This window comes from Phyllobates terribilis, unplaced genomic scaffold (assembly GCF_046119375.1).
Source record: "Phyllobates terribilis strain yellow unplaced genomic scaffold, ASM4611937v1 Scaffold_3__8_contigs__length_932513732, whole genome shotgun sequence".
Lineage (NCBI taxonomy): Eukaryota > Metazoa > Chordata > Amphibia > Anura > Dendrobatidae > Phyllobates > Phyllobates terribilis.
This window is the reverse complement of record NW_027362763.1, coordinates 77,866,047-77,893,506: the sequence shown is the minus strand read 5'-3', so window position 1 is coordinate 77,893,506 and position 27,460 is coordinate 77,866,047. Positions and strand designations below refer to the sequence as shown.

Sequence of the window (27,460 nt, the reverse complement as noted above, 5' to 3'; positions counted from 1 at the left end):
GTCCGCTTCAAGCGGGACATGAGGAGATCGCATGTAGCGATGCCCAAATATTTGAGCAGCCACGGTCACAAGAAGGCGACGGAGAGAAACTGCAATTACTGTCGCAAGAGGTGGATGATGATGAAACACAATTGCCAGCAAGTCAGGAAGAGGACCAGAATTTGAACATGGAAGACGAGGTGGTGGACGATGAAGCCACGGACCCAACCTGGTAAGGTGACATGCAGAGCAAGGATAGCAACGCAGAGAAGGAGGGATCTGTAGCACCATAACAGGCAGAAAGAGGCAGTGGGGTGGCCAGAGACACAAGGTGGGCAACTGTTTCCCAGAACACCAACACGAGGAAAGTTGCCAGCCCAAGGTTTAGGTGTTCACAAGTTTCGGCGCTTTTTTAAAGACTGTCCAGATAACCCAAAAAAGGCCATTTTAAACATCTGCCATGCGAGCATCAGCAGGGGAAGCACAACTACCAGCCTGACCACCACCAGCATGCTCAGGCACATGACAGCAAAGCACCCATCTAGTTGGGCCAAAAGGCAGGGTCCAGAAACTGTGTCTGCGGGTGACACCACTGTCTCTTCCCCTGTTGTATGTGTACCCCAATCACTTGTCCATGACGCAGGCAAAGATGCCTCCCACCCTGCATCTGTCATTGCACACTGGCAACCGCCATCAGCAACCACGTACATGTCCTTGCCCCAGCGCAGCGTTTAGTTGTCCCCACCCCAGTCCTTGGAACTCAATTGGAAATACGCAGCCACCCGCCCACAGGCCACAATACTAAACAGCCACATTTCTCGACTGCTTGGGTGGCGCCCCTGCGGGTTCAGTCACCACAGAGGTACTGCATCTCACCCAGAGGTGTGGTATCTCACTCTCAGATATGGATGGAGTACTGCCCGGGACCCTAGCACCTGCATTCATTACACCACACTTCAGAGGGCAGGGCGAGATTGCTCCTACAGGAGAGCACAGTCCCTGGTCCCTGGCTGGAGTGGAGGGGGGGAACCAAGTGAGGGGGAACCATGTAGTGGGTGTGGGTGGAGGACATAGATCAGGGGAGCACTTCAGTAGCTGTATAAAAAGGGAGCCATCTTAGAAAGATAGTTCAGTCAGAAAAGGAGAAGTGAAAAGAGCAGGGGCTCTGCAGTAGCTCTGCTCCAGAGGCCGGCCTAGCCAGTGAGGCCCAAGTCTGAAGAGAGAGAGGAGCGGGAGGAAGGCTCCAGAAGGAAAGAGGGGATCCTAGGGGTACGGGCAGTGCTGGAGGCCACCCGTACGCCAGAATCTGCCAGGCGGTGGAGGGATCAAGCCACAGAGGCGCAGGGCAGGAGGGTGAGAGCCAGCGCAGGAAGACGACTGAGAAAGGCACACAGAAAGGGGTCCTGTTAAGTGCTCCTGAATTATCTGGGGGATGGCTGAGCCCCTGCTTGGTGAACACCTTTGAGGACTTGACCAAGATGGTGAGTGGCAATTACGCCATAATCAGCATCACCATCCCGCTTCTCTGTCTAGTGAAACGCTCGCTGCTCACAATTAAAGAGTAGGCTCTGCAGGTGGAGCAAGTTGAGAAGGAGCAAGAAACTATACAAGGTGATGCTACACAGTCCAGCCTCATCTCATCGTCTCAATGCGTATTGGTTGATACTGAGGAGGAGGAGAAAGAACAGAAGCTGGTTGCCTGCACTACAGAGGGAACCACCTAAACCACCTCCATCCTGTCTGTTCAGCATGGATGGCCTGAATAGAAGGAGGAGAGGGAGGAGGAGGGGAGTGAGGACGAGAAGGAGGAAGAGGAGGAGATGATGGACATTCGTCCTCTTGGAGGGGACAGGGAAATCTTGGCTGTTGGCAGTCTGGCACACATGAATGAGTTTATGTCCCACTGCCTTTCCCGTGACCCTTGCATTGTATGCATTTTGGGCAACAGTAATTACTGGTTGATCACCCTTATAGACCCATGCTACAAGGAGAACTTTATATCTCTACTTTCTATGTCGGAGAGGTCTAATAAAATGTTGCAGTACCAGAAGGCCCTAGTTGAAAAATGATTTAAAAAATTCCCATCTGACAATGCTGGCAGCAGAGTTCACAGTTCCTTGGACAACCAAGAAGAACCGGCGAGGTACCCACATACTAGATTTTTTTTCTGGTCTATTCCCATGCACCCCTTCACATCCAGTATACCCTTCAGGATTTTTTCTTTTTTATGTTGTGCTTCTCCTTCTCCTCATCCTCCACCACCACATCAACAGGGTGATCATCATGCAATGCCCCCATTAATGTTTTTAAGGGTATTTATGATGCCGGCATGAAAAATTCTTAGAGGCCCACCTTCTTTAAAATATATATGTATACCCCCCAGGGGGAAATGTTTTTCAGCCCATGTACTTACTAGGAGACCCACATTTTAATAATGGGAAAAAAAATCCTAAGGACCTCCACTATGTCTCTTCTAAGGGGTATTGGAGTGCCTCATAAATTTTGGCAGCCCTTGCACTTAGTGCATACGCATTAACAGTAAAGGAGACCCACTCCTTAATAATTTTTACAGAAAAATTTCTGAGGTCCTTCACTATGTCTCTTCAAAAGGGTATTGGAGTGCCTCCAAATTTTTGGCAGCCCTTGCACTTAGTGCATACGCATTAACAGTCTTGGAGACCCACTCCTTAAAGAGAACCTGTCAGCAGGATTTTCCTAAGTAAACTACAGGCAGTGTCATGTTGGGGTTGGTGCACTGATTAATATGATGCCTGAGGTGAAGAAATCCGTCTTGTGGTTCTTGTGTAATCAGTGTTTGTAGTTTTGAGTTAATGATATGCCCGTGCTCCATGGCAGGACTGTAGGCAGGTATGAGGTTAGATCAGATCAATAACATTTAAAAATAGATGTAATTTGCTTTATAAGACACCCTCAACCCTCCCAGGACCCTCCTCTATAAGCGAACATGGAGCTGCTCCCAATCTGCCGAAATCAAGTCATCCACGTAGGTAAGATTAACTAAATCCGCAGTGATCATCCGGTCGTTACAGCTGCTTCAGTATAAAAAGGGTTGTCTCAGATTGGGCAATTTAAAAAGATATTATGTTGGGCAGTCTTAAAGGGAGTCGGTCAGTAAGATAAATCCTCCCATCATCCCACAATATGGGCACGTAGGTCTTAAAATGTAAATCCTCTGACACATTTACTAGTGTTGAGCGAGCATGCTTGTCACTGCTTGTTACTAGCTCGAGCTTCAGGGTGCTCGAGATGCTCGTTACTCGGCAAGTATTTCTGAATGCTCACGCGCAAGCTCGAGTCCCCTCTCTGCATGTTTGGCGCTTGGTAGACAGCCAATAAACATGGGGGGTTCTTTGGTTAACTCTTTCCATCTGAGCAAGAACAAGACATCCCTGATTGTCCTCTTTTATTTTTGTTGGTTCCAACTGTGCTTGTACTAGGTCTGTTATCAATTGTCTTAACCATAGAACTTCTTGACTCGCATGTGCTGCTGCAACATATTCTGCTTCTGTTGACGACAGCGTTACTATTGATTGTTTTTTACTAGTCCAACTAATTGGTCCACCTGAGAGAAAGAAAAGATAGCCACTATTAGATTTTCTGTCAGTTGGATCTCCTGCCCAATCTGCATCAACGTATTCAGTAGAGATGAGCGTTGTTCTACTCGAACTGTTCGCCAATCTCAAATTCGAGCTGTTTTGGGAGGTGTTCGAGCCGTTCGGCGAACACGAACAATTTGAGAAAAATTCGGCTGTTCGAGGTTATGTTCGATAACTGTTCGTGCACCAAAATCATAACTGGATTTTTTCTCAGTAATGATGAAAATTAATGTTAATACGCAGTTTGAGTGTACAGCGGGGTGGGGGGAGGGGCAGGGGATGGATCTCTGCAGGAACAATGAAGATCTCCATTTTTTTTTCTCTTTCCCGCATTTACAGTGGGGAGGTGCAATCTGTCAGCCTATCAGCAGCGCACACACGGAGCGAAGTGCTTTTTTTCACACAAGCAAGGGCATGTGTCATTGGCAGTGTATGTCACATGTCCTTGCCCTATAAGACCAACCATTTTCCCCGTCGCCACCATTTTCTCACTGCTGCAGCTGCGTGTTAGACGGCACCGCTGTTGCTGTGTGCGCTATACCTTGTTAATTTCAAGCCAATTTTCGCACAAATCTACAGATAGCTTGGGAGTAGGGAATAGTTGTGATTGCAGTCCTTTTAAGGACTAGGTTACAGCATTTCCTACGACTTTTATCAGGCAGGTCTGTGCTCTTAAATAGATAGATTGTGGGAGTAAAGACTAATTGTAATTGGAGTCCTTTTCAGGACTAGGTTACATCAGTTCCTATCAGTTTTTGCCAGGCAGGTCTGTGCCAGTGCTGTGCAAGTTTTTTTCACAGCATTTGGCTGAATCTAGCAAAGCTAATCCTTTTTGGCCTATTGCAGAGTGTGTTAGTCAGTGGAGTAGCCTATCTGTGTTGCAAGATATACCACCTGTGTATAGAATACCAATTTTTTTACTGCACCTAGTGAAGTAAAATCTTTTGGGCATAGCATCATTCTATTAGTCCATCTATACTGACCTCCATCAGGTTGCAAATTGAATATAATTTTTTTCTGCATCTAGCTCTGAAAAAATATTGGGCTTCTAGCTGTGTGTGGGACTTGTTGTATTAGTCCATCTATACAGACCTCCATCAGGTTGCAAACTGAATATATTTTTTTCTGCATCTACCTCTGAAAAAATATTGGGCTTCTAGCTGTGTGTGGGACTTGTTCTATTAATCCATCTATACTGACCTCCATCAGGTTGCAAACTGAATATATTTTTTTCTGCATCTACCTCTGAAAAAATATTGGGCTTCTAGCTGTGTGTGGGACTTGTTGTATTAATCCATCTATACAGACCTCCATCAGGTTGCAAACTGAATATAATTTTTTTCTGCATCTAGCTCTGAAAAAATATTTGGCCTTCTAGCAGTGTGTGGGACTTTCTCTATTAGTCCATCTATACTGACCTCCATCAGGTTGCAAATTAAAAATAATTTTTATCTGCATCTACAGTACCTCTGAAAAAATATTTGGGCTTCTAGCTGTGTGTGGGACTTGTTCTATTAATCCATCTATACTGACCTCCATCAGGTTGCAAATTGAATATAATTTTTATCCGCATCTAGCTCTGAAAAAATATTTGACCTTCTAGCAGTGTGTGGGACTTTCTCTATTAGTCCATCTATACTGACCTCCATCAGGTTGCAAATTGAATATAATTTTTTTCTGCATCTAGCTCTGAAAAAATATTTTGCCTTCTAGCAGTGTGTGGGACTTTCTCTATTAGTCCATCTATACTGACCTCCATCAGGTTGCAAATTAAAAATAATTTTTATCTGCATCTACCTCTGAAAAAATATTTGGGCTTCTAGCTGTGTGTGGGACTTGTTCTATTACTCCATCTATACTGACCTCCATCAGGTTGCAAATTAAAAATAATTTTTTTCTGCATCTACAGTACCTCTGAAAAAATATTTGGGCTTCTAGCTGTGTGTGGGACTTGTTCTATTAGTCCATCTATATTGACCTCCATCAGGTTGCAAATTGAATATAATTTTTATCTGCATCTAGCTCTGAAAAAATATTTGGCCTTCTAGCAGTGTGTGGAACTTGTTCTATTAGTCCACCTATACTGACCTCCATCAGGTTGCAAATTCAAAATAATTTTTTGTCTGCATCTAGCTCTGAAAAAATATTTGGCCTTCTAGCAGTGTGTGGGACTTTCTCTATTAGTACATCTATACTGACCTCCATCAGGTTGCAAACTGAATATATTTTTTTTCTGCATCTACCTCTGAAAAAATATTGGGCTTGTAGCTGTGTGTGGGACTTGTTCTATTAATCCATCTATACAGACCTCCATCAGGTTGCAAACTGAATAAAAAATTTTTCTGCATCTACCTCTGAAAAAATATTTGGGCTTCTAGCTGTGTGTGGGACTTGTTCTATTAGTCCATCTATACTGACCTCCATCAGGTTGCAAATTGAATATAATTTTTTTCTGCATCTAACCCAGCCAATAGTTTTGGCCTAATACCACAGTTTGGCCACTCAGCTCTGCTCGGTTCCCATCCATTGTTTTTTTGTGCAAACAACTCCAGAGTTGTGAATTAGTTAACCACCAAAATGAGTGGAAAAAGGCCTGCTGCTGGTGGAAAGGGGAATAGGCGTGTTGGGAAGGGAAAAAAGGTTGTGTCCGTGGGGTAGGTGTTAAAGCAACAGTAACATCTGCAGAAGAAAGACCATCTTCCAGCCAAACTAAAATGTCTACTTCTTTTAGCGGACAATGTGATAAGATCCCTTTCTTATGGCCACGCCAATCGCTACAAATTCCAGATGAGGCACAAAAACAGCAGGTGCTTCAACGGATATCAAGTGCTCCTTTAAGTGGGCTCTCCTCCACATCAACTTCAACATCACAAATACTCCAGTCCTCAAAGGTGTCACCCCAATCGCACTTGCTTCCTCACAGCTCCCAAATCTCCAGCTGCCCATCTGAGTATGAGGTAGAACAGATGGTTGAGTCTGCAGAGCTGTTTACTCATACTATAGCCTGGGAATCAGAGGTCGACTCCAGCGCTTCTGTGAATCCAGACAAGGAAATGATCTGCACTGATGCCCAGAATCTTTATGAGTCGGATCCAGGACCAGACGCAGAAGGTTCTGACCATAATGTAGACCCTCATTCCCAAACTGTAACTCCTGTTGGTGGAGACAATGAGGAAGACAATGATAAGACTCAAATACCTGATTGGAGCGACAACTTTAGTTTTTTGTCAGGGCAGGAACAGGTTGGCTCTGAGGACGATGGGTGTGATAACGCACAGGGTGATGATGATGAGGTTGGAGATCCCACTTACTGTCAACCCACAGTCAGCCAAGAGATGAGGTCAGCAGAGGAGGTGGAGGAAGATGCTAGTGACGACGAGGTCAGGTTGCGCCTTCCTGGACAGAGACGTAGTACTGGAAGCACGTCAACAACTGCATCCTCAAACACAACTCTGCCTCTCACCACAAGTCGTGGTGGCTCTTCAGGTCGCATGGGTGCTAAGCCTTGCATAGCCTGGGCATTTTTTCAGATCGATAAAGATGACCCAACTAGTGTTATCTGTAACATTTGTCAGCAAAAGCTAAGTAGAGGCCAAAAAAATACATAGTTTGAGTACTTCATGCATGAACCGGCACATGGACATGAAGCATAAGTTGCAGTGGGAAGCTCAGTGTGCTACAATGCGGCCTAGCCGGCCGGGCCAACCACCGTCTGCCATATCTTGTGCATCCGCGGCCTCTTCATCCTCTGTGACTGGGGGAACAGCAGTCACACCTGTTTTGGGGCGCAGACCTGCCACCTCTTTACCCGCAACAGCCAGTGTGATTGGCAGGTCATCATTTTCTTTGGAGGTGGTAACACCAGCTGGTGTTGAGCGCTGTCCGACATCGATAGCACCACCTTTGGATCAAGTCAACCTAACATGTCCGCCTGCATCTTCCTCACAGACCGGCAGTTTGCCGGGGACACCCTTATCAACCCCGTCTAAGCACAATAGCCAGCCCTCGGTCCCTCAGATGTGGACAAGTAAAAGACCATTTCCTCCTAGCCATGAGAAAGCTAAGAGGTTGAATTTCACCATCTGCAAGCTCTTGGCTACAGAAATGCTGCCTTTCCGACTGGTGGACACAGAGGATTTTCGAGACCTTATGTCCGTCGCAGTGCCCCAGTACCAGATGCCCAGTCGGCACTACTTCTCAAAGAAAGGTGTGCCTGCGCTCCACCAGCATGTCGCACACAACATCACCGCTTCTTTGAGAAACTCTGTTTGTGACAGGGTGCATTTCACCACAGACACTTGGATGAGTAGGCATGGACAGGGGCGTTACATGTCGCTGACTGGGCACTGGGTAACTATGGTGACAGCAGGACAAGGGGCTGCTGTCCAAGTCTTGCCGTCCCCACGAGTTGTGCGTCAATTCTCTTTATGTCAAAGTTCCTCCACTGCTTCTGCCTCCTCAACCTCCTCTCGGTCTTCCACCTGCACCCAAAGCCTGTCTGGTCATGCCACAAGCTTTCTAACTGCGCAGAAGGGATCCTGCACACCTCCTTACTATGCTGGCAGTAGGGCTCAACGTCATCAGGCGGTTTTTACATTGAAATGTCTGGGAAATGTGAGTCACACAGCTGAGGAGTTGTGGTCAGCTCTGGAGAACCAATTTCATGAATGGTTGTCTCCACTGGACCTGAAACCAGGGAAGGCCGTGTGCGACAATGCTGCAAACCTGGGTGCGGCCCTTCGCCGGGGCAAGATCACACACGTGCCTTGTATGGCTCACGTGTTGAACCTGGTTGTCCAGCAATTTTTAGCCCACTATCCCAGACTAGATGGCCTTCTGCAGAGGGCACGGTCGCTGTGTGCTCACTTCCACCGTTCGCATCCCGCAGCTCAGCGACTTACATCTCTACAGAAGTCGTTGGGCCTGCCACTTCACCGGCTAAAATGCGATGTGCCTACCCGGTGGAATTCAACTCTGCACATGTTGCAGCGACTGTGGCAGCACCGACAAGCCCTGGTGCAATACGTTCTGACGTATAGCCTGGGCCAACGAGATCCAGAGGTGGGGCAAATCACGCTGGAGGAGTGGTCTCAGATCAGGGACCTATGCACCCTTCTGCACAGTTTTGAAATGGCGACGAAGATGTTTAGTGCTGACGATGCCATTATCAGCATGACTATTCTGGTGATTTACATGCTGGAGCACATGTTAAACAGAATTCGGAGTCAGGTGGTGGCACAAGAGGAGGTGGAGGAAGTAGAGGAGGAGGAGTTGTATGCGGAAGGGCTAACATCTGCAAGGTCCAGACGGTCGGCAGCACCAAGGCGGCAGGCATGTGAGGGTGGGGGAGATGGTTTTACCAGGGCGCATGGTAGCAGCCAAACTAGTGAGGAAGGTGCAGGAAGAAGTGGAGGACGAACTGATGGAAGACTCATCAGATGAGGGAGACCTTGATCACATTTCTGTTGTGCGAGGTTGGGGGGAGAGGACAGAGGAAGGAAGCATGATTGTTACCTCGCCACCAACACAACAGGGACTTGGTGCTCCTGGATGCGCAACACACATGCGTGCCTTCTTGCTGCACTACCTGCAACATGACCCTCGAATTGTGAGAATTAGAAATAATCCTGACTACTGGGTTGCCACACTGTTAGATCCCCGGTACAAAAGTAAATTTGCAGAAATTATTCCTGCCATAGAAAGGGATGCACGCATGCAGGAGTATCAGCAGAGACTGTTGCAGAATCTTACATGTGCTTTTCCACAAAATACCAGTGGTGCACGTAGTGAATCTCACAGTTCCAACTTGCCAACCGTGGGACCGTCAAGTGTTCAGCACTCAAACCGTAACAGAACCACAGTATCTGCTGGTAACATCAATTTTGCGGAATCATTTCACCACTTTTTTAGCCCATCCTTTGCAAGGCCACAGGAGACAAGAAGTCTGACACATAGTCAACGCCTAGAGACGATGGTACAGGAGTATCTCCAAGTAAACATTGAAGCCATGACTGTGTCACTGGACCCTTGCTCTTTTTGGGCTTCCAATCTGAATAAATGGCCGGAGCTAGCCACTTACGCCTTGGAGATCTTGTCATGCCCCGCAGCCAGCGTTCTGTCTGAACGTGTGTTCAGCGCTGCTGGTGGTGTGCTGACAGATAAGCGCACGCGGCTCTCCACTCATAATGTAGACAGACTCACGTTCATAAAGATGAACAAATCATGGATCCGAAACGACTTTTCTACCCCTGTGTCATCCTGGGGAGAGTAAAAGCTTGATGATTGGTTAAAATCACCCTACCAACCGTTTTAAGCTTTCAAATTACTAATCATGTTTATCTGTATCTTGGCTGGAAAATAATTTGGGCTTTGTAGCAGTTTGCAGCACTGATTCTATTAGGCCATCTATAATAAGCTCCGCCAGATTTAAAATTACTAATCATGTTTATCTGTATCTTGACTGGAAAATAATTTGGGCTTTGTAGCAGTGTGCAGCACTGATTCTATTAGGCCATCTATACTAAAGCTTCACCAGATTTAAAATTAATAATAATTTTTAGCTGCATCTAGCCCGGAAAATAATTTTGGGGCTCCGAGATGCGCAAGACACATAAGTGCCTTCTTGCTGCACTACCTGCAGCATGACCCTCATATTGTCAGAATTCGAAGTAATCATGACTACTGGGTTGCCACACTCTTAGATCCCCCAAACTTTTCGATCAACCTTTTCATTTTAATAAAGACCAAAAAAATGGTCATTTTTGAAATTATAAGCATTAGCAGGTTGTTAGAAACTGAAATCAAACAGTTTTCAACTCAAAACTTTATTCTAGGTGATGTTACATTTTCACATAGGACCCCTTGTTCGAAAGGAGCTTCTGAACTCTCTCGTCCATTGAATTTGTCAGGTTTTGGATGGTTTCTGCTTCAATTGTTTTGCATGAGGACAGAATACCCTCCCAGAGCTGTTGCTTAGATGTGAACTGCCTCCCGCCATCATAGACACTCCTTTTAATGATGCTCCAAAGGTTCTGAATGGGGTAGAGGTCAGGAGAGCATGGGGGTCACACCATAAGTTTGTCCCCTTTTATGCCCATATCAGCCAGAGATGCAGATGTTTTATGTGCAGCATGAGATGATGCATTATCATGCAAAAAAATGATCTTGCTGTGAAATACACGGTTCTTCTTCTTGAACCATGGCAGGAAGTGCTGTTTGAGAAAATCCACATACATTATGGAGTTCATCTTTAGCGCCTTCAGGGATCCTAAAGGGGCCGACAATCTCTCTCCCCATGATTCCAGCCCAAAACATTACTCCACCTCCTCCTTGTTGGCGCTGTAGCCGTGTTTGCGTGGGGTGTCCATCAACCAGCCATCCTCCACTCCATCCATCTGGACCATCGAGCGCTGCACGGCACTCATCCGTGAACAAAACAGTTTTGAAATCAGTCTTCATGTAATGTTTGGCCCACTGGAGCCGTTTCTGCTTGTGTGAAGTGGATAGAGGAGATCGACAGGATGGCGCATGCACAGCTGCAAACCTCTGAAGGACCCTGCATCTTGTTGTTCGGGGGACGTTGGAGGCACCAGCAGCTTCAAAAACTTGTCTGCTGCTATGACAAGGCTTTTTTGCCGCTGCTCTTTCAACCTGACGTAATTGCCTGTAGGAAAGAGTCCTCAATTTGCCCTTATCTGCACGCACACGTGTGTACTGTGAATCAGCTACATACTTCTTGATTGCCAAGACACTTCATCCTGATCATCGCACAATGTTGATTGTAGTCATGCCTTGACCTAAACACTCCACAATTTGTTGCTTCTCAGCAGCCGACACATCCTTTTTCTTTCCCATTTTGGCAGAAAATGTAGGCTGCTTAATAATGTGAGACAGCCTTCTTAAGTAGTCTTGCCTTTCATTGGACACACCTGCCAAACTAATTAGCACAGGTGTCTGCAATTGCTTACAGTGATATAAAGAGCCCTGACACACATCACCATCAATGAGTTTAACTGACAAACAAACAAATTCTTCCCTTATCACTCCTAAACACTTTTTGCATAATAATGTGGAACACAGTGTACATGTGCTTTTCCACAAAACACCAGTGGTTCACGTAGTGAATCTTACAGTTCTAACTTGCCAACCGTGGTCTGTATGGAGTTGTTCAATAAAGGGCCCAAAATTAAGATAACATAGATGGGAGAGGTCTCTATGAATAGGAATTCCTAAGTATTTGATACCCAGTGAGGGCCAGGCAAAGGGAAAGTTGGACTGGATGGAATCCTATATGGATTTGGGGAGGGAGACATCGAGGGCCTCAGACTTCGCTGCATTGATTTTAAAATTTGACCATGTAACAAAGTGATCTATTTCAGCCATAACAGCATGGATGGATATATGTGATTGAGTGATATATACTAGGACATCATCAGCAAATAGAGAGCACTTTTACTCGGTGCCTCCCACCTCAATCCACCTAATATTGGGGTTATGGCGAATTGATGAGAGCAGGTGCTCCGTCACTAGGATGTATAAGAGAGGGGACAGAGAACATCCCTGCCTTGTCCCATTGGTGATTGTGAAAGGTGATGAAAATGTTCTGACGCGCCCCCTGGGCCTTGGGACACCCGGAGCCGGACCCTTTTTGGTGGATGCTGGTGGTTGTAGTCTCCGTGGCGGCGACCCGGTTCCGTGGCTCAGGGCGGTCAAACCAGTGGCGGAACTATTTATGTGGTTTTGATGTTTAAATGTCCGACTACGCCACCCGTGTATTGCGGTCAGAGTGAACCGCCGCTCCAGGGCAGACCGCTGAGGCTGGTGTTGTGGGTGCAGCAGAGCGTAGCATAACTCCCCACGGGAGGAGTATAGCCTCAGGGCAGTGTATGCGGAGGATGGGGGTGATGGTGCAGGGCAGCAGCAGTAACGACACGGAGTCAGTGATGCAGTCCAGGGCCTTTACTCACAGTTCTTATTATCCAGACCACGTCTGCAGGTAACGGCTGCCCACGTCGTACTGTGCTCACCAGGTGAGGGGCTCAGACAACTCCCAGATAACTTTGGAGCGCTTCACAGGACCCCCTTTGTGTGTCCCTTGTCTGGCCTTTCTTACCAACCCTTCTGTCCGGCTGCCTCGGGCCTCCTCTTGGTAAACTTGGCGCCAGTTTCCCTGACCCTATGTGGTGCCTTCCTAGCTTGTGTAGCGAGGGGCTGCGCCACATAAAATGTCACAGCCTCCTGTTTCTAGCTGAGGGTCGTTTCCTGCCTCCACTAGTTTCGGGGAACGGTCTCTCCCTTTGGCCTGACCCCTCCACGCAGGTGGATTCGGGCGTGCAGTGGCGACTCGCCTGTCCGCACCCCTGGGATCCCTTCGTTCCTCGTTCCTGGAGCCTTCTCCGCTCCTCTTCCTTCCTTCTCCCTCTTCCAGGCCTGGACCTCTGTTACTAGGCCAGCCTCCGGAGCAGAGCTCATGCAGAGCCCCTGCTCCCTGCCACTTCTGCTCAGACTTCTCTGCACTGAACTAAGATGGTGCCCACCTTTTATACTCCCTTCTCAATGCACCCAGGAACTGCTTCCTCCCTGCTCCTGCACTACAGGGTTCCCCTTCCTCAGTGTTCCCTCCCCCCACTCCAGCCAGGGACAGGGACTGTCGTGCCCATCTCAGGGGCATATTGGTCGCCCTGCCCCACGGCAATGTGGTGTAATGCATGTGACGCGCCCCCTGGGCCATATTCTTTAGGGGTATACCCGGAGCCGGATCAGATGGGAGTTGTAGTCTTCCGAGTGGCTGTGACCCGGTCCGTGCCCAGGGTGTCAAACTCAGTTGTATGTGGCAGTCCTACAGATGTTATTAAGTTCTTTATTGTCGACTACGCCACCCGTTGTATTGCGGTCACTATGGCCGCCGCTGCAGCAGGGTCCGCTGAGGCTGATGGTGTAGGTGCAGCTTTTGATGGTATAACCCCCAACGGGTGGGGTATAGCCTCAGGGGGTCAGGTGCAGAGGATGGGGGTTGTGGTGGTGCAGCGTAGATGTAAAATGAAGACAGAGTCGGGTTGTGCAGTTTAGGGTATTTACTCACTGCTGATGTTCCGGTCACTCCAGCTTCAAGTGACCACCCGAGCCGTGCTGCGTCCACCAGGTCCTGGATCCAGCCAACCCCCAAGCAAGTCCGGAGCGTGACCCTGAGCTCTCCTTCTGTCCTTTCCTCTGGCCGTCCCCACTAGTGATCCACCCAGGTCCAGCTCCCTCGGGCCTTCTGTTGGGAGACCCTTGGCCTTGGGTTCCCTGACCCTCCACGTGGTATGCCTTCGGGGTGGATGTGGTGGGTGGCCGTGGCAGACGCTGCCCACGGCCTCCGGTCTCTGGCTAGGGTGTGCTTTTGCCCCCACCAGCTTGGGTTCCGGTACCCTTTTGCCAACTCTTCACCCGCTGATGGACTTTGGGTTCTCAGAGTTCCTTTTCTGTTTCCCCCTCTGGGTCTTTCTTGCTTTCTCCTCTCTCTCTCTCTGGGTCTGCTCTGCTCCTCTTACTCTGACTTCTCTGCAAAGACTCACAGACTGACTGACTGTGGCTGACTGACTGACCCTGTTCTCTGATGGTGCCCACCTTATATACACCCTCTATGTGTGAGCTCAGGTGACCAGCACCCAATGAGCTCCTATCTTTACCCAGGCTGCTCCCCCTATCTGCCCCTACACTACTTGGGATGTACCACCCCCCTCCCACTCCAGCCAGGAACAGACTCGGTCGTACCTGCACATTTCTAAGTGGGAGTACCGTTGGTCTGTTCCCCGGAAATGGGATGTGTGTAGTGCATGCAGCCTACCGAGCTCAGTTCCACACTCCATCCTTACCCGGGAGTGGAATATCACACCTCTGGGTTGAGGTGCAATACCCCTGTAGCAGCCGAATCCTCAGGGTGCTACACATGCAGGTGTCGGGTCCTGATCCACACTACATCCTTACCTGAGAGTGAGATATCACACCTCTGGGTGAGGTGCAATACCTCTGTAGCAACCGAGCCCTCAGGGTGCTACAGTTCCATTTATCTTCAGCCTAGGTGACGTATTGCGATACCCGGCCGTGATTTTGGCTATAAAAGGGTCCCCTAGACCCCTACCCCAAGCTTTTTAAGAGAATCATATATGGCGTGCCAGGAGACTCTATGGAATGCTTTCTCAGCATCCAACGAGAGTATCTAATTACAAATTTTTAACTGCATCTAGCCCAGGAAATACTTTGTGCCTAGTAGCAGTGTCTGCTAGTCAGAGCAAGCTACACCACCTGTAGTTTGGACACTTAATTTTTTCAAAGGAAATGCTTCGGGACCACGGGATACTCAGTGAAGAGCATCAGGAGGCACCCCAAGGCATAGGGGCAGGGACTGGCAGTAGGATGCCTTGCGGTGGACAGCCGAGCTCGATCCTTATAAAAGCTTTTTAACTGCAGCAGCTTTAGTGGACGCTACTGGAGCTGGAATTACGCGGCTGCTGGCATGAGACTTGCCCTCCAATAGATCCTTGTAAATAGATTTAAAGTGTATTCATTCAAATTAGAGAGACAATTTAAATTAAAAAGCTTAGAGCTGCCTCCACCACAGGGGGGCTCGCTCGACCCACCAGCGGACAGGCACCAGTATTGGGAGAGGGGGGCTGGCCGTCAGGGTTCACCGCGGCTCTGGCACAAACCCGGCGACGCGGAGGTGGCACGGGCAGGAGCGGACTGAACGTGTCGACTTCTCACTTTTTGGATTTTAGAAGGGCATGACATGCCTATATCTGTGTCTCCCCCTCCTTTTACTCCTCCACCTCTTTTCTTTTCGCATGACTATATGTACTTGTCACTTTTCCATGTGTTAGTTGTGTCTTCTGAGCAGTTTGTCAGCTTTTGGACACCTTTGAAGGTGTTTTCTATGTGTTTCTATGTGTTTTTGTTTGCCTGCCATTGGTTTTAACGGTGTTCGAAGGTGTTCGACGAACAGTTCGACAAACAGTTCGGCGAACACACGGGTGTTCGACGAACCGAACCGAACTCGAACACTACGGGGGTGGCTCAACACTAGTATTCAGTTAAAATGCATCACTTGTAGGCAGTTTCAGTTTAACATTGCTGGCTCCTTTCAAATAACGTATTACTCTATTCACAGCATTCCAATCCGCTTTATTTGGCTTGGACACTTTTCTACTCAGAATTCCTACTGCTGCTGCAATGTCTGGCCTTGTAACAGTCGCTAGATACAGTAATTTTCCTAACGCCATTTTGTACTCTTCATTATTTGGTAACACATTTTTCTCACTACTCATCTCTTTAGTTTCCATTGGAGACTTTGCTGGTTTTGCATTCTTCAATCCAAATGTTTCGGGTATGTCTTGAATCATGTGATTTTGATTAAGTAGGAAACTTCCATCTTCTTCTCTTTCTATCTGTATTCCTAAGTACTGTTTCACATTTCCCAAGTCTTTGATCTCGAAATGTTGATTCAGGATTTTTAGTATGTCCTCTTCATTCCTTTCTTTTTAAAATAAAACTAAAATGTCATCAACATATATGAGTACATAGATCCATTTGTCCATTAGTCTTTTTGTGTACAGGCAAGGATCAGCTTTGCTTCTTTTAAATTTTTCATTTGCGAGCACCTCCATGATTTTTTCATTCCACGCTGTAGCAGCTTGTTTTAAACCGTATATACTTTTCTGTAATTTGCAAACCATGTTTGGGTTACTTTCATCTTTGAATCCTGGAGGTTGTTCCATGTAAATATCTTCTGTTAAACTTCCATTCAAAAATGCTGTCTTTACATCCAGATGTTTCTGTTCCATTTGTTTCATTGCTGCAACTGCAAACAAAGTTCTATCAGAAGCATATTTGACAACTGGAGCAAATGTTTCATCATAGTCTTCTCCATATTTTTGAGAATAGTCTTTAGCTACGAGTCTTGCTCTGTAACGTTCAGCTGTGCCATCTGTTCGGTACTTTACTTTAAAAACCCATTTACATCCTATAGCTTTTCTTCCTTCTGGTAATTCTGTTAGTGTCCATGTATTGAGTCATGCATGGATTTTATTTCTGTTGCCTCTATCCATTTATTGGCTTCTTCTTCAGGAAGTCGAGATATGTCTTCCCAAGAGGTAGCCTCATAAATTTTACTTGTACTTGCCTTGTATGAAAGGTGTATTGGTGGTTTTCCTTTGTTTTCTCTTATTGAATGTCTTGGTTCTGTGTCTGTTTGTAGTTGTGATTCTTCACATTCAGTATTCTGCTTTTTATTAATTTCAACTTCTTTTTCATCAGATATTCCTTCAGCTATATCATTGCTGTTTTTCTCATTTTTTGTTTCCAGTGAAATCATAGTGTCTTCAATTAGATCCTCAATGAATGTCACACTGTTACTCACCATAACTCTGTCTGTTTTGGGATCTAGGATTCTATATTCTTCGCAATTTTCACTATATCCAACAAATATTCCTTCCATGGACCTATTTTAAAGTTTGGAACGTTTTTCTGTTGGAATGAATACAAAAACTTTACAACCAAACACTCTTAAATGATTTACACTTGGTTTCCTACCTTGCCAGAGTTCATGTTTTTTTTTTTCAGTTTTCTAGAAAAAAGTCGGTTCTGTAGATATGTAGCTGTCATTGTTGCTTCACCCCAATATTTCTCTGATAGTTTGGAATCTGTCAGCAATCACCTTATCATTTCAGTCAGAGTTCTGTTTTTCCTTTCTGCTACTCCATTTTGTTCAGGTGTGTTAGGGACAGTCTTTTGATGTGACGCGCCACCTGGGCCGTGGGGTACTCGATAGCCGGGCGGGTCGATGCTGGGGGATGTCACAGTGGCGGTGACCCGGTCCGTGACCCAGGGCAGTCAATAAAAGGGGATTGTTGAAAGAGGATTATAGTTTTTATAGTTTAATGTTCGTGACCCCACCTGTGGTAGGCGGCTATATGGGGCCGCCTCTGCGATGCAGTTCCTCTGGAGCTGATGATGATGCAGCAGAGTTGGTTCATTTCTCCACAGGTAGAGCTTAGCTCCAGGGCAGTAAGTGATGGTTAAAGAGGTAGATGTTGCTGTGCAGTGTAGTACAGGTGATGGTGCAGATAATAATTCTAGGACACAGTGGGGTGCAGTCTTCAAGGTTTACTCACAGTTGTTGAACTCCAGGTTACCAGGACAAGGGTAACCTCCCACACCGTCCTCTGTTTACCAAGGCAGGGGTTCAGCAAACTCCCAGGTGTTTCAGGAGTACATAACGGGACCCCAGTCTGTGTGCCTTCCTCGGTCATCTTCCTGCGCTGGCTCTCACCCTTCTGCCCTGCGCCTTGCAACCAGTGTCCCAAGCCAGTAGCCTCGAATCTTGGCGGGTAACGTGCAGTCCCCAGGACTTTATGCGGCTACCTTTTTGGCAATTTAGTTGCGGTTGTGAGCAGCTGCACCCTGAAAGTACAGAAGCCTCCTGTTTCTAGCTGAGCCTTGTAGTTCTCCACTAGTTAGGGGCTATTCCCCTTTGTGGCCTGATCCATCCACGCTCAGGTAGATTCGGGTGCACGGGTGGCTTCCGCACTCGCCGTGCCCCTGGGATCCCCTCACTCCTGGAGCCTTCCCTCTGCTCCCGTCCTCTTCCAGCCTGTCCGCCTGGGCCTCTCAATCTAGACCCTCTCCTCTGAGCAGAGCTCCTACAGAGCTCCTACTCCCACTCCTTCTCCTCAGACTGTCCTCTCTGACTGCACTCTGTCTCCCAACATGGTTCCCTTTTGTACTCCTACTGAAGTGCTCCCCTGTTCTTCCTCCTCCGACACCCACTACTTGGTTTCCCCTCACTCGGTAGCCCCTATCCTTGTGGTTTTTGATTTTATACAACATTCACATCTTATGGTAATTGAGCAATCAGATATCAATAGATCGTTTGTCAATTCTTTGTAGCTCCATTATACTTTCAGGATGTCTGTGTCCTAGACATCTATGCCACATGTGAATACAATTCTTGTGATCATGTGTACAAAACTTCATCTGTTCCTTTAATGTGTCTAGATGATATAATTGTTCATCTGCCTTGACATTGGTTATTACCTTGTTTCCTGCTAGGATTGTACACTCATCATCTTTGAATTTTACAGTAAGTCCTTGTAAGGCAGCTCTAGTCATCATACTGGGGTTACTCGCTTCGCTGTGTCAATCAATGCACACGTGCAATGTCTTTACGTATTTTCTCACAATGCTGCAGTTTATTACTTCATAAGCCACAGTTCGCCAGGTCCAACTCCGTGGCACGCCGACACACATTAACACAATGTTCATGAGCCAAGTGGCACACAGGCCCACTTGCTCCAGGTTACAGCTTACGGCAACGTAAAAATAGCAATGTTCATATCACAATGTCCATATAGCACAGGGTATTACCTTTGCCGGGTTTAGCTGCTGCAGTCCATTATGCTTGCCACCACTGTGGCTTTGTGGCTTCCCAGGTAGGGGTCTCTAGCCGTCGTCCCCTCGTAGGCTACTGGTATGTCTTCCACACTTGACATCCAGCCTGCGCCTTTCAGGGTTCCTCAACAAGCTGGCTCTCCCTCAAAGGCCACTGGCATCCACGCACAGGATCCGGGCTCGGCCTTTCAGGCTGCCAGGCTTCACTCTCAGCCTCACTAGGCCTCTCACAAACGGTGTCCCACACACACGGAGCACAGGCCTCACACCGAACACACCTGTCTCAAATCACCAGGGTTTATATATCCTGTGCACAGACACCCACATACTGACAGGACCATGCTGATGTCACAGTCATGTGATCAGTCAGCTGTGTGTATAGGTCCTGTGTGCTGTCCCAGTCATGTGTACAGAGCTTTACTGTGCATACAGGACCTGTGTGATGTCACAGTCATGTGACCAGTCAGTTAAAGGGGAAGGTACATGGTCAGGTAAAACACATCCTGGACCTTTTACAGTAATGCTAGCAAGCTGCTGCATTACATATCCCCCCTCTGTTCAAACTTGTGGGGTTGAACACATAATATACACAATAACATTATAACCCCCAGCTCACATAGAGTTCATGTACTTTACAATTGTGCTACTCAGCCCCTGGAACCTTAGTCAACAACATTAGCCCATTCCTTAGGGACCTACCATTTGTCACTGTCTTCGTCAGATCACCTTTCCGGGTCGTAACCTTGCCAGGTCTCCCCCGCTCCCAGCGGTCAGTCATAATCTTGTCAGACCTCCCCCGCTCCCAGCGGTCAGTCATACAGCGGTGTGACTCACATGCCCTGGTATCTAAGGTCCGGTTTGACTCCGTACTGTCCCGTCCTCTATGGGGTCGTTTGTATGGGCTGCTCAAACCTGAGTTACTGGAGGTCTCACTACCTCTAAACCCACGCCCACTACTCTCAGGACATCTTGAAAGGTCCCTAACTCCAGCTGTAGCAGTTCTGTTATTTAGGGGGCCCTTTCTCTGTCGGGTCTCACTATTTCTAGACGGCTTCCATCTTCTGCTGCTCAGATGATGCTGTCTATCTACTCGCAGTCTAGCGAGATTCAATTGTTCTACCTCCTGCAGGTAGGTCACTCGGTACTCAATCAGCATGCGTATATATTCTAAGCTTTCTTCTGTTCCTACAGCGGAGAAGGACACCATGCCGTCTTCGTCTGGTATCCAGTCCTGATGATCACGGGGACTGCTTACTTTCACCACACCAGACTTCTTGACCATCATCTGCATGGCTCGACCGCTTCTCCCAATGAGCTTTCTCACCAGAACATGAGGCACCCGGATGACCTCTTCACGCATACTGTGAGCTTTCCTCATCAGTTCCAGTTGTCTAACGGCTTGTTCCGTCTTCAACCGGAGAAACCGATTCGTGCGAATACATCGCCAATGCATATCACTTAGGATCGCCACCCTCTTCACTGTGACTTCGGTCATGGACAGAACCACCAGCTGTTTAGCTTTGGAGGTAAAGTACACCTTACAGGCTCCCTCAGCCTTCTTAAACTCTTCATGCACGGACTCACGGGTGCATTCTTCCCTCAAATCCTCGGGTACATCTACGAGGCATTTGTACCAAGACGTTTCGGTCTCACCAGTGGTTTCCAGACGACCAACCAGCTCAGGGTTCAGGGACAACTGACTTTCAGCTTCTTCCCCCTGTATGCTTACCCTGAGCTGACTCACAGCTACAACTTCAAGAATTTTCGTCTTGACCACTTCCACTTCATATTTATCTTCTGTTACTCTGCTCTTAGCTCTCTTCAGGTCCACCTTCTCATGGTACAAGGGAATGAGTACAACGTGTTTGCCCTTTTCCTTCTCCAAGGAGGCCTCGCTCACCGAGTGATACTTTGTCAGGCGACATTTGAGCCCGGAAACCTCTTCCTCTAGTTCCGTCACTCGCCTCTCAGCGGCCCGTCTCTGAAGCTCTTCCTGCTTCAACTGCTCTTTTAACAGTAGAGTTCTCTTAGACCTCTCTTGCTTCAAATGGGCCTGAAGCAATTCCCTGATCTCGGCTCTTCCACCGAATCATCCAAGCTCGCATCACTCGAGGAGGTATCTGCTTCACACCTCCCCTCACCAGCAGCCAACTCCTGGCCCTGGTCTGTGGCTTCTCCGATGGACTCCTCCATCTTTTCCCGCTCAGCTTCCATCTTGCTGACTGTTTCTTTAAGGCACGTCTCCCCCCTCTGGAGAGTTTCAGAGGACATCTGTAGCTCCTTCACCTGAGCTTCCAGACCTAGGGTCTTTCCACGGAGATCATCATTCTCCTCACGGGTCTCTTGCAGAGTGGTCTCACCCACTTGGCGCACTTGCTCTGCACCCACCTTATCTTCCTCTAGTTTTTCTTTTACCTTGAGGAGATCCTCATAATCTCTCTTAAGTTGTTGCAGTTCCATACCGAACTTTCCATCACACTCCTTCTTGGAGTCACACAGCTCCTGGTTGAACTGTTCGCGCAATCGCTCTAGGTTTTGTTCACGCCCAGCAACTTCATGCTGCAGTGCCTCTTTGAGGGCAGACAGCTCTAACTGTACCAGGGAGAAGCGATCTTTCACCTCGCATAACTCATCATCACACACCGCTTTGTCAATCTGTAATTGAAAAACCTCCTCCTTGATTTTGCGGCGGTCCTCCTTAATTCCGTAGATCATTTCCTTCCAATGGTTAATTTCCGCGTTGCTTCCCTCCATGTCTCGCTGCCAGTTCCTCATAACCTGGTATATTTTCTGCTGCTCAGACTCCAGGTTCAGCTGGTCTGCGGACACGTTCCCCAGGTTTCCACATAACTGCTGCACGTCAATCTGACACTGCGGCCTGATAGGCTACAGCTCTTAATCATGAGTGGCCGCCTCCTCTTTCAGGGCTGTCGGATCCTGACCCGTCAGTCTCGGTACCGTACCGGAGGTTGCTACTGGCAACGTCATCTCCTCTTCTACCTCTAAAGGAGGATCCACACTTGAAGCATAGGCACACAGTACTACATTCTCTTTATTTTCATTTTCAGGGAGTACTACCGGAGCAACCTTTTTGTGGCCCTTGCGCCGTCGACGACGAGAGGGGGACTCTCTCCCCTCGTCTAGCCCCTCCTGACTGAACTCACTTTTTACTTTCATAGTGTCACAGTCAGCTACGGGGTCTGTGTCACTCCCCATGGTGTTGTGGACTAACAGGTTACCTCCCACTTTGATGTCACCCCCTTCTACTGAAGTTATCCCGTTATCAACGGTCACATTGTCATTTTTAGGAGGTACCAACCCACAACCAGTAACAATTTTCAGTTTTCTACACTCCACACTCTTGTGAAAATCCACCCCTTTTAGACTCCGCCCCCTTTTTAACAACCACACCGGCAGGGTAATTTTTACACAAAAAATCAGCAGTAGTCTTAGGACTCAGTTCACAACATCTCTTACCACCTCCCCGGGCACTCTGGGACAACACTGGCGCCCCCGGAGAGTCCATAGAATGGTCCACTGCCGCCATTCCATATGGGGCCCACAGCTTCTGCGGTTCCTGCACCATGTCCAGTAAAAGTTTCCCAAATACCTGCTCCGGGCCCAACCGGCCCTTCAACCGCTCAACAGCTCCAGACAGATCTGCTGCTTTGCTCACAGCCATCGCGGTACACTGTTCACACTAGCACTTCACCGCTCTCCCGGAAAAAATATTTGTGGCCCCGCCGAGCCACCGCAAACCAGGTTTGAGTGCGACGATAATCTTCGCAACCCCGCCGAGTTGCCGTAAGATGCTTTAAACTTCATGAGCCCCGCCGAGCCACAGCAAACCAGGTTTGAGTGAGACGTCAATCTCCGCAACCCCGCCGAGTTGCCACAAGATGCTTTATCCACACTCGTCGTCCTGTGCCGTTGACGCTAGCAACCGGGTTGTCGTTGCCGCTAGCAACCGGGCTGCCGTTGCCCGCACTCTCGAACCATATGTAAGGCAGCGCTAGTCATCATACTGGGGTTACTCGCTTCGCTGCGTCAATCAATGCACACGTGCAATGTCTTTACGTATTTTCTCACAATGCTGCAGTTTATTACTTCATAAGCCAAAGTTCGCCGGGTCCAACTCCGTGGCACGCCGACACACATTAACACAATGTTCATGAGCCAAGTGGCACACAGGCCCACTTGCTCCAGGTTACAGCTTACGGCAAGGTAAAAATAGCAATGTTCATATCACAATGTCCATATAGCACAGTGTATTACCTTTGCCGGGTTTAGTTGTTGCAGTCCATTACGCTTGCCACCACTGTGGCTTTGTGGCTTCCCAGGTAGGGGTCTCTAGCCGTCGTCCCCTCGTAGGATAATGGTATGTCTTCCACACTTGACATCCAGCCTGCGCCTTTCAGGGTTCCTCAACAAGCCGGCTCTCCCTCAAAGGCCACTGGCATCCACGCACAGGGTCCGGGCTCGGCCTTTCAGGCTGCTAGGCTTCACTCTCGGCCTCACTCGGCCTCTCACAAACGGTGTCCCACACACACGGAGCACAGGCCTCACACCGAACACCGAACACACCTGTCTCAAATCACCAGGGTTTATATATCCTGTGCACAGACACCCACATACTCACAGGACCTTGCTGATGTCACAGTCATGTGATCAGTCAGCTGTGTGTACAGGTCCTGTGTGCTGTCCCAGTCATGTGTACAGAGCTTTACTGTGCATACAGGACCTGTGTGATGTCACAGTCATGTGACCAGTCAGTTAAAGGGGAAGGTACATGGTCAGGTAAAACACATCCTGGACCTTTTACAGTAATGCTAGCAAGCTGCTGCATTACAGTCCTTTAGCTGTTAGACATTTTACAGATAACAATCCTCCTTCTAATCCTGGAACATATAACACATCCTGTACAAGTATTTTTGAATCATGCCCAAACTTGTTAGAACATTTTAGCATTCCTTGTCCAACACCTTCTGCAATTATTTTGCTTCCATCTGCAAGATAAGTGTCTTCCTTCTTATTTAAATTAAGTTCGAGTAAAGAAATTTTTATTACTTGTCATGTGACTTGTTGCGCCTGAGTTAATAAACCAACCCAATGATGATTTCAGTCACTTTAAATGTGCCATTCCAATTATTTTCACATGAATCAGAAATTGTGTTTTTCACCTTCTGTGTATTCTCTTCATGATGTAATTTCTGTTGTTCTGCTTTCCATATAGTACAGTCTTTCTTTAAATATCCTTTTTTATTACATCTGAAACATTCTCTTGTCTCTTTATTATAGGGTCTTTTTGATTCTGTAGCTTTAAGAGCATTTCCATTATCTTTTTCAGTAGAAGAATCATTTGTTTGTTCTTTCCTTCTTTGATATTCATCTATGAGTCTGGTCTTCACAAACTCTAATGTAATGTCTGTTTCAGGTCTTGTCTCTAGTGGATTTATCAAAGCAGTATATGAATCCGGTAAACTGCACAATAATATTGCTGCTGCATGGCTTTCCTTAATATCTTCACCAATTGATCTCAGCTGTGATATCACTTCCATAATAGAGAATATATGCTTCTGCATGTCATTGTCTGCACTTAGTCTCATACTGTAAAACTTTCTTAGCAGAAATAACTTGTGATTTAAGCTGGGTCTTTCATGTAGCTTTCTAAGTGCTTCCCACATTCCCTTTGCTGTATCCTCATTCCTTATGTGGATTAATTGAGCATCATCCACTAATAGGCTGATGGTAGCTCTTGCTAGTCTATTTTTCTTATCCCATGTCTGATTATCCTCATCAGGTCTATCTGTAGTGATTACTTCCCATAAATCATCTTTAGACAATAACATTTCTCCTTTGAGCTCCATAACTGATAATTCTCATTATTCATCTTAGCTACTGTGAGTTTTAGCTCTGTGCTACTTGTCATCTTTAACTTGTCTTAGTTGTTTAGAGAGAATTGTACTGAAGAATTCTTCTGCATTCACCAGGGTCTTGCTGAGAGTTCCGGTGTCCTGGGTGTCTGGGGACCTCGGTGCCTGGGCCTATAACCTGTTGCACAGCTTCTGGATACCCACAGTTGCAGTAGAAACTTCACAGAGCAGATTACATGGGATAACAAGCTTTTACTTCTCAGAACATGAGGTAAAGGAAAAAACGCACAGTCACACAGTACTGCACCAGGAAGTAAGAGCAAAACAGAAAATACAAGAGAGACTTTTTTTTCTTTTAGAATACAGTAAACAAGGAAACTTTACACAACATCGCCATCTACTGTCAGACCAGCATAAAGTCCTTCTTCACACAAACAAAGAAGTCCACAACTGTTGCATATACCAACAGCATTACTGTGATTGGCTGGCCACATAGCGTCATCGGATCTATGTATGACACAAGATGCTATGCTCGGCACAGTGTACCAATGGAAACAGGCAGAGCAGGGAGAGGTGCTGCCAAACTAGAGACAGAGTTTTAACTGCGTATTTCTTTCAACTGCAACAACAGCCCTTATTAGGGCTAATTATAATCTATATTAATGCCGCTGATAGAAGCACTTAGGGAGAGATTGTGTAGAACAAGATAGGGTTAATTGTACGTCCTTTCTGCTGCAATTCATACCAAAAGCCCTTCTCAGGGATAATAATATTCTTTTTACTCTTAATTCTGCAAATTGTTTTGAGCAGGGAAATATTATACGCCATTTATACTGCACCAGTTGTGCGTCAGAATCACACAGCCAGACTTGGTTGGTTGTAAGAGCATCGCTATATAAACCAAGCAGTGAAACAAGTCTATCTGAGGTGGACACAATTTCCTGCAATAGTAATCCTGCAAAGTTTTCTCAGCTGGGAAATATTATGCGCCATTTATACTGTGCCAGTTGTGCGTCAAACGATCCTTTGTTGGGTGAAGAGAATGGGGCGTCACACTGCGCTGCTCCCCTGTCAGAATAATGTACCAGAGGAATCCAAGTCGATGTAATGATGAAATAGACTTTATTTCTACGCGTTTCCTGATGATCACACCACTTCCTCAGGACAGTCTATACACATACACATACAGGGTCTGTTATTTATAGCGAAAGAATGCACATGGATACGCCTCCCTTCAAAAAAACCACCACACCTAGTGGGCGGGGAATTAGACTAAATGCATGTATACACCGTAAAGCACACACAAAACAATCATTGTGATTCCCCCACAGACATATCTCATATTTCCCCCACAGACCCCCACAGACATATCTCATATTTAGGTATTAAGATTGGCAAGTCCCCCAGAGATCTTTTTAACCTCAACTATAATCCCCTTCTACCTGCAGTGGCAGAACACATCAAATTATGGGGCCCCTTACCTCTCTTGGATTGGTAGGAAAAACTTAATAAAAAGTATACTTCTACCCACGTTCATTTACTTATGCTCCCCATCCCAAAACCAAAAACATACCCATCCAAGGTCAACTTCTTTTTTAATTACATGTGAAATAAACACAAATTGAGGCTTAACTCACATACCCTCTCACTCTCCAGGGGGGAACGGGAGCCCCCAATAAACACACATATTATCAGGCCGCGCTACTTACTAGAACTGTCGACTGGGCTCAAAGGCCAGAAGTGAAGTCTTGGCTCTCCCTAGAAGAACATATGTCTCCCATCACATACAGTAGTGTTCAAATTAATAGCAGAAAATAGGAGTGAATTAGGTGGCCCTTATTAAAGGTTGAAGCCAGCACATGTTGTACATGCATTTCTCCTTGAAAGCCTGAGAAATATGGGTCATTCGAGACATTGTTCAGAAGAATAGCGTACTTTTATTAAAAAGTTGATTGGAGAGAGTAAAACTGATAAGGAAGTGCAGACAATGATAGGCTGTTCAGCTAAAATGACCTCCAATGATTTAAAATGGGAAGCAAAACCAGAGAGATGTAGAAGAAAACGGAAGACTACCATTCGAATTGATGAAAGAATAGCCAGAATGGCAAAGGCTCAGCCAATGATCAGCCAATGATCAGCTCCAGGATGATCATAGATGGTCTCAAGTTACCTGTGAGTACTGTGACAGTTAGAAGGCGCCTGTGTGAAGCAAATCTCTTAGCAAGAAGTCCAAACACACCAGTTAACGAGCAAAATCTTGGTTCTAGTCCAACAAAATTGAGGTTATGAAGTGGCCAGCCCAATCACTGGACTTTAATCCAATAGAACACTTGTGGGTTTCCATAAAAAAATGCAGTTTCTGAGGCAAAACCAACAAATGCCAAAAAATTGTGGGATGTAGTCAAAGCATGCTGGGCTTGAACAACAATTGACAGGTGCAAGAAGTTGGTGGACTCTATGCAACATAGATGTGAAGCAGTTCTAAAAAACTGTGGGTATACAATTAAGTATTAGGTTAGTGATTCACAGGAATGCTAAATCCTCAGAAAAAAAGTACATATTGTG

The 27,460-nt window shown here is 46.8% G+C and overlaps 1 long non-coding RNA gene across 1 annotated transcript; it reads left to right on the top strand.

Moving 5' to 3' along the window:
* On the top strand, positions 1-27,420 carry LOC141257945 (uncharacterized). The gene is made up of 3 exons (XR_012318137.1): positions 1-211; positions 24,457-24,498; positions 25,013-27,420. It is a non-coding gene; the product is annotated as an uncharacterized lncRNA (long non-coding RNA).
* The last annotated feature ends 40 nt before the right edge of the window (positions 27,421-27,460 follow it).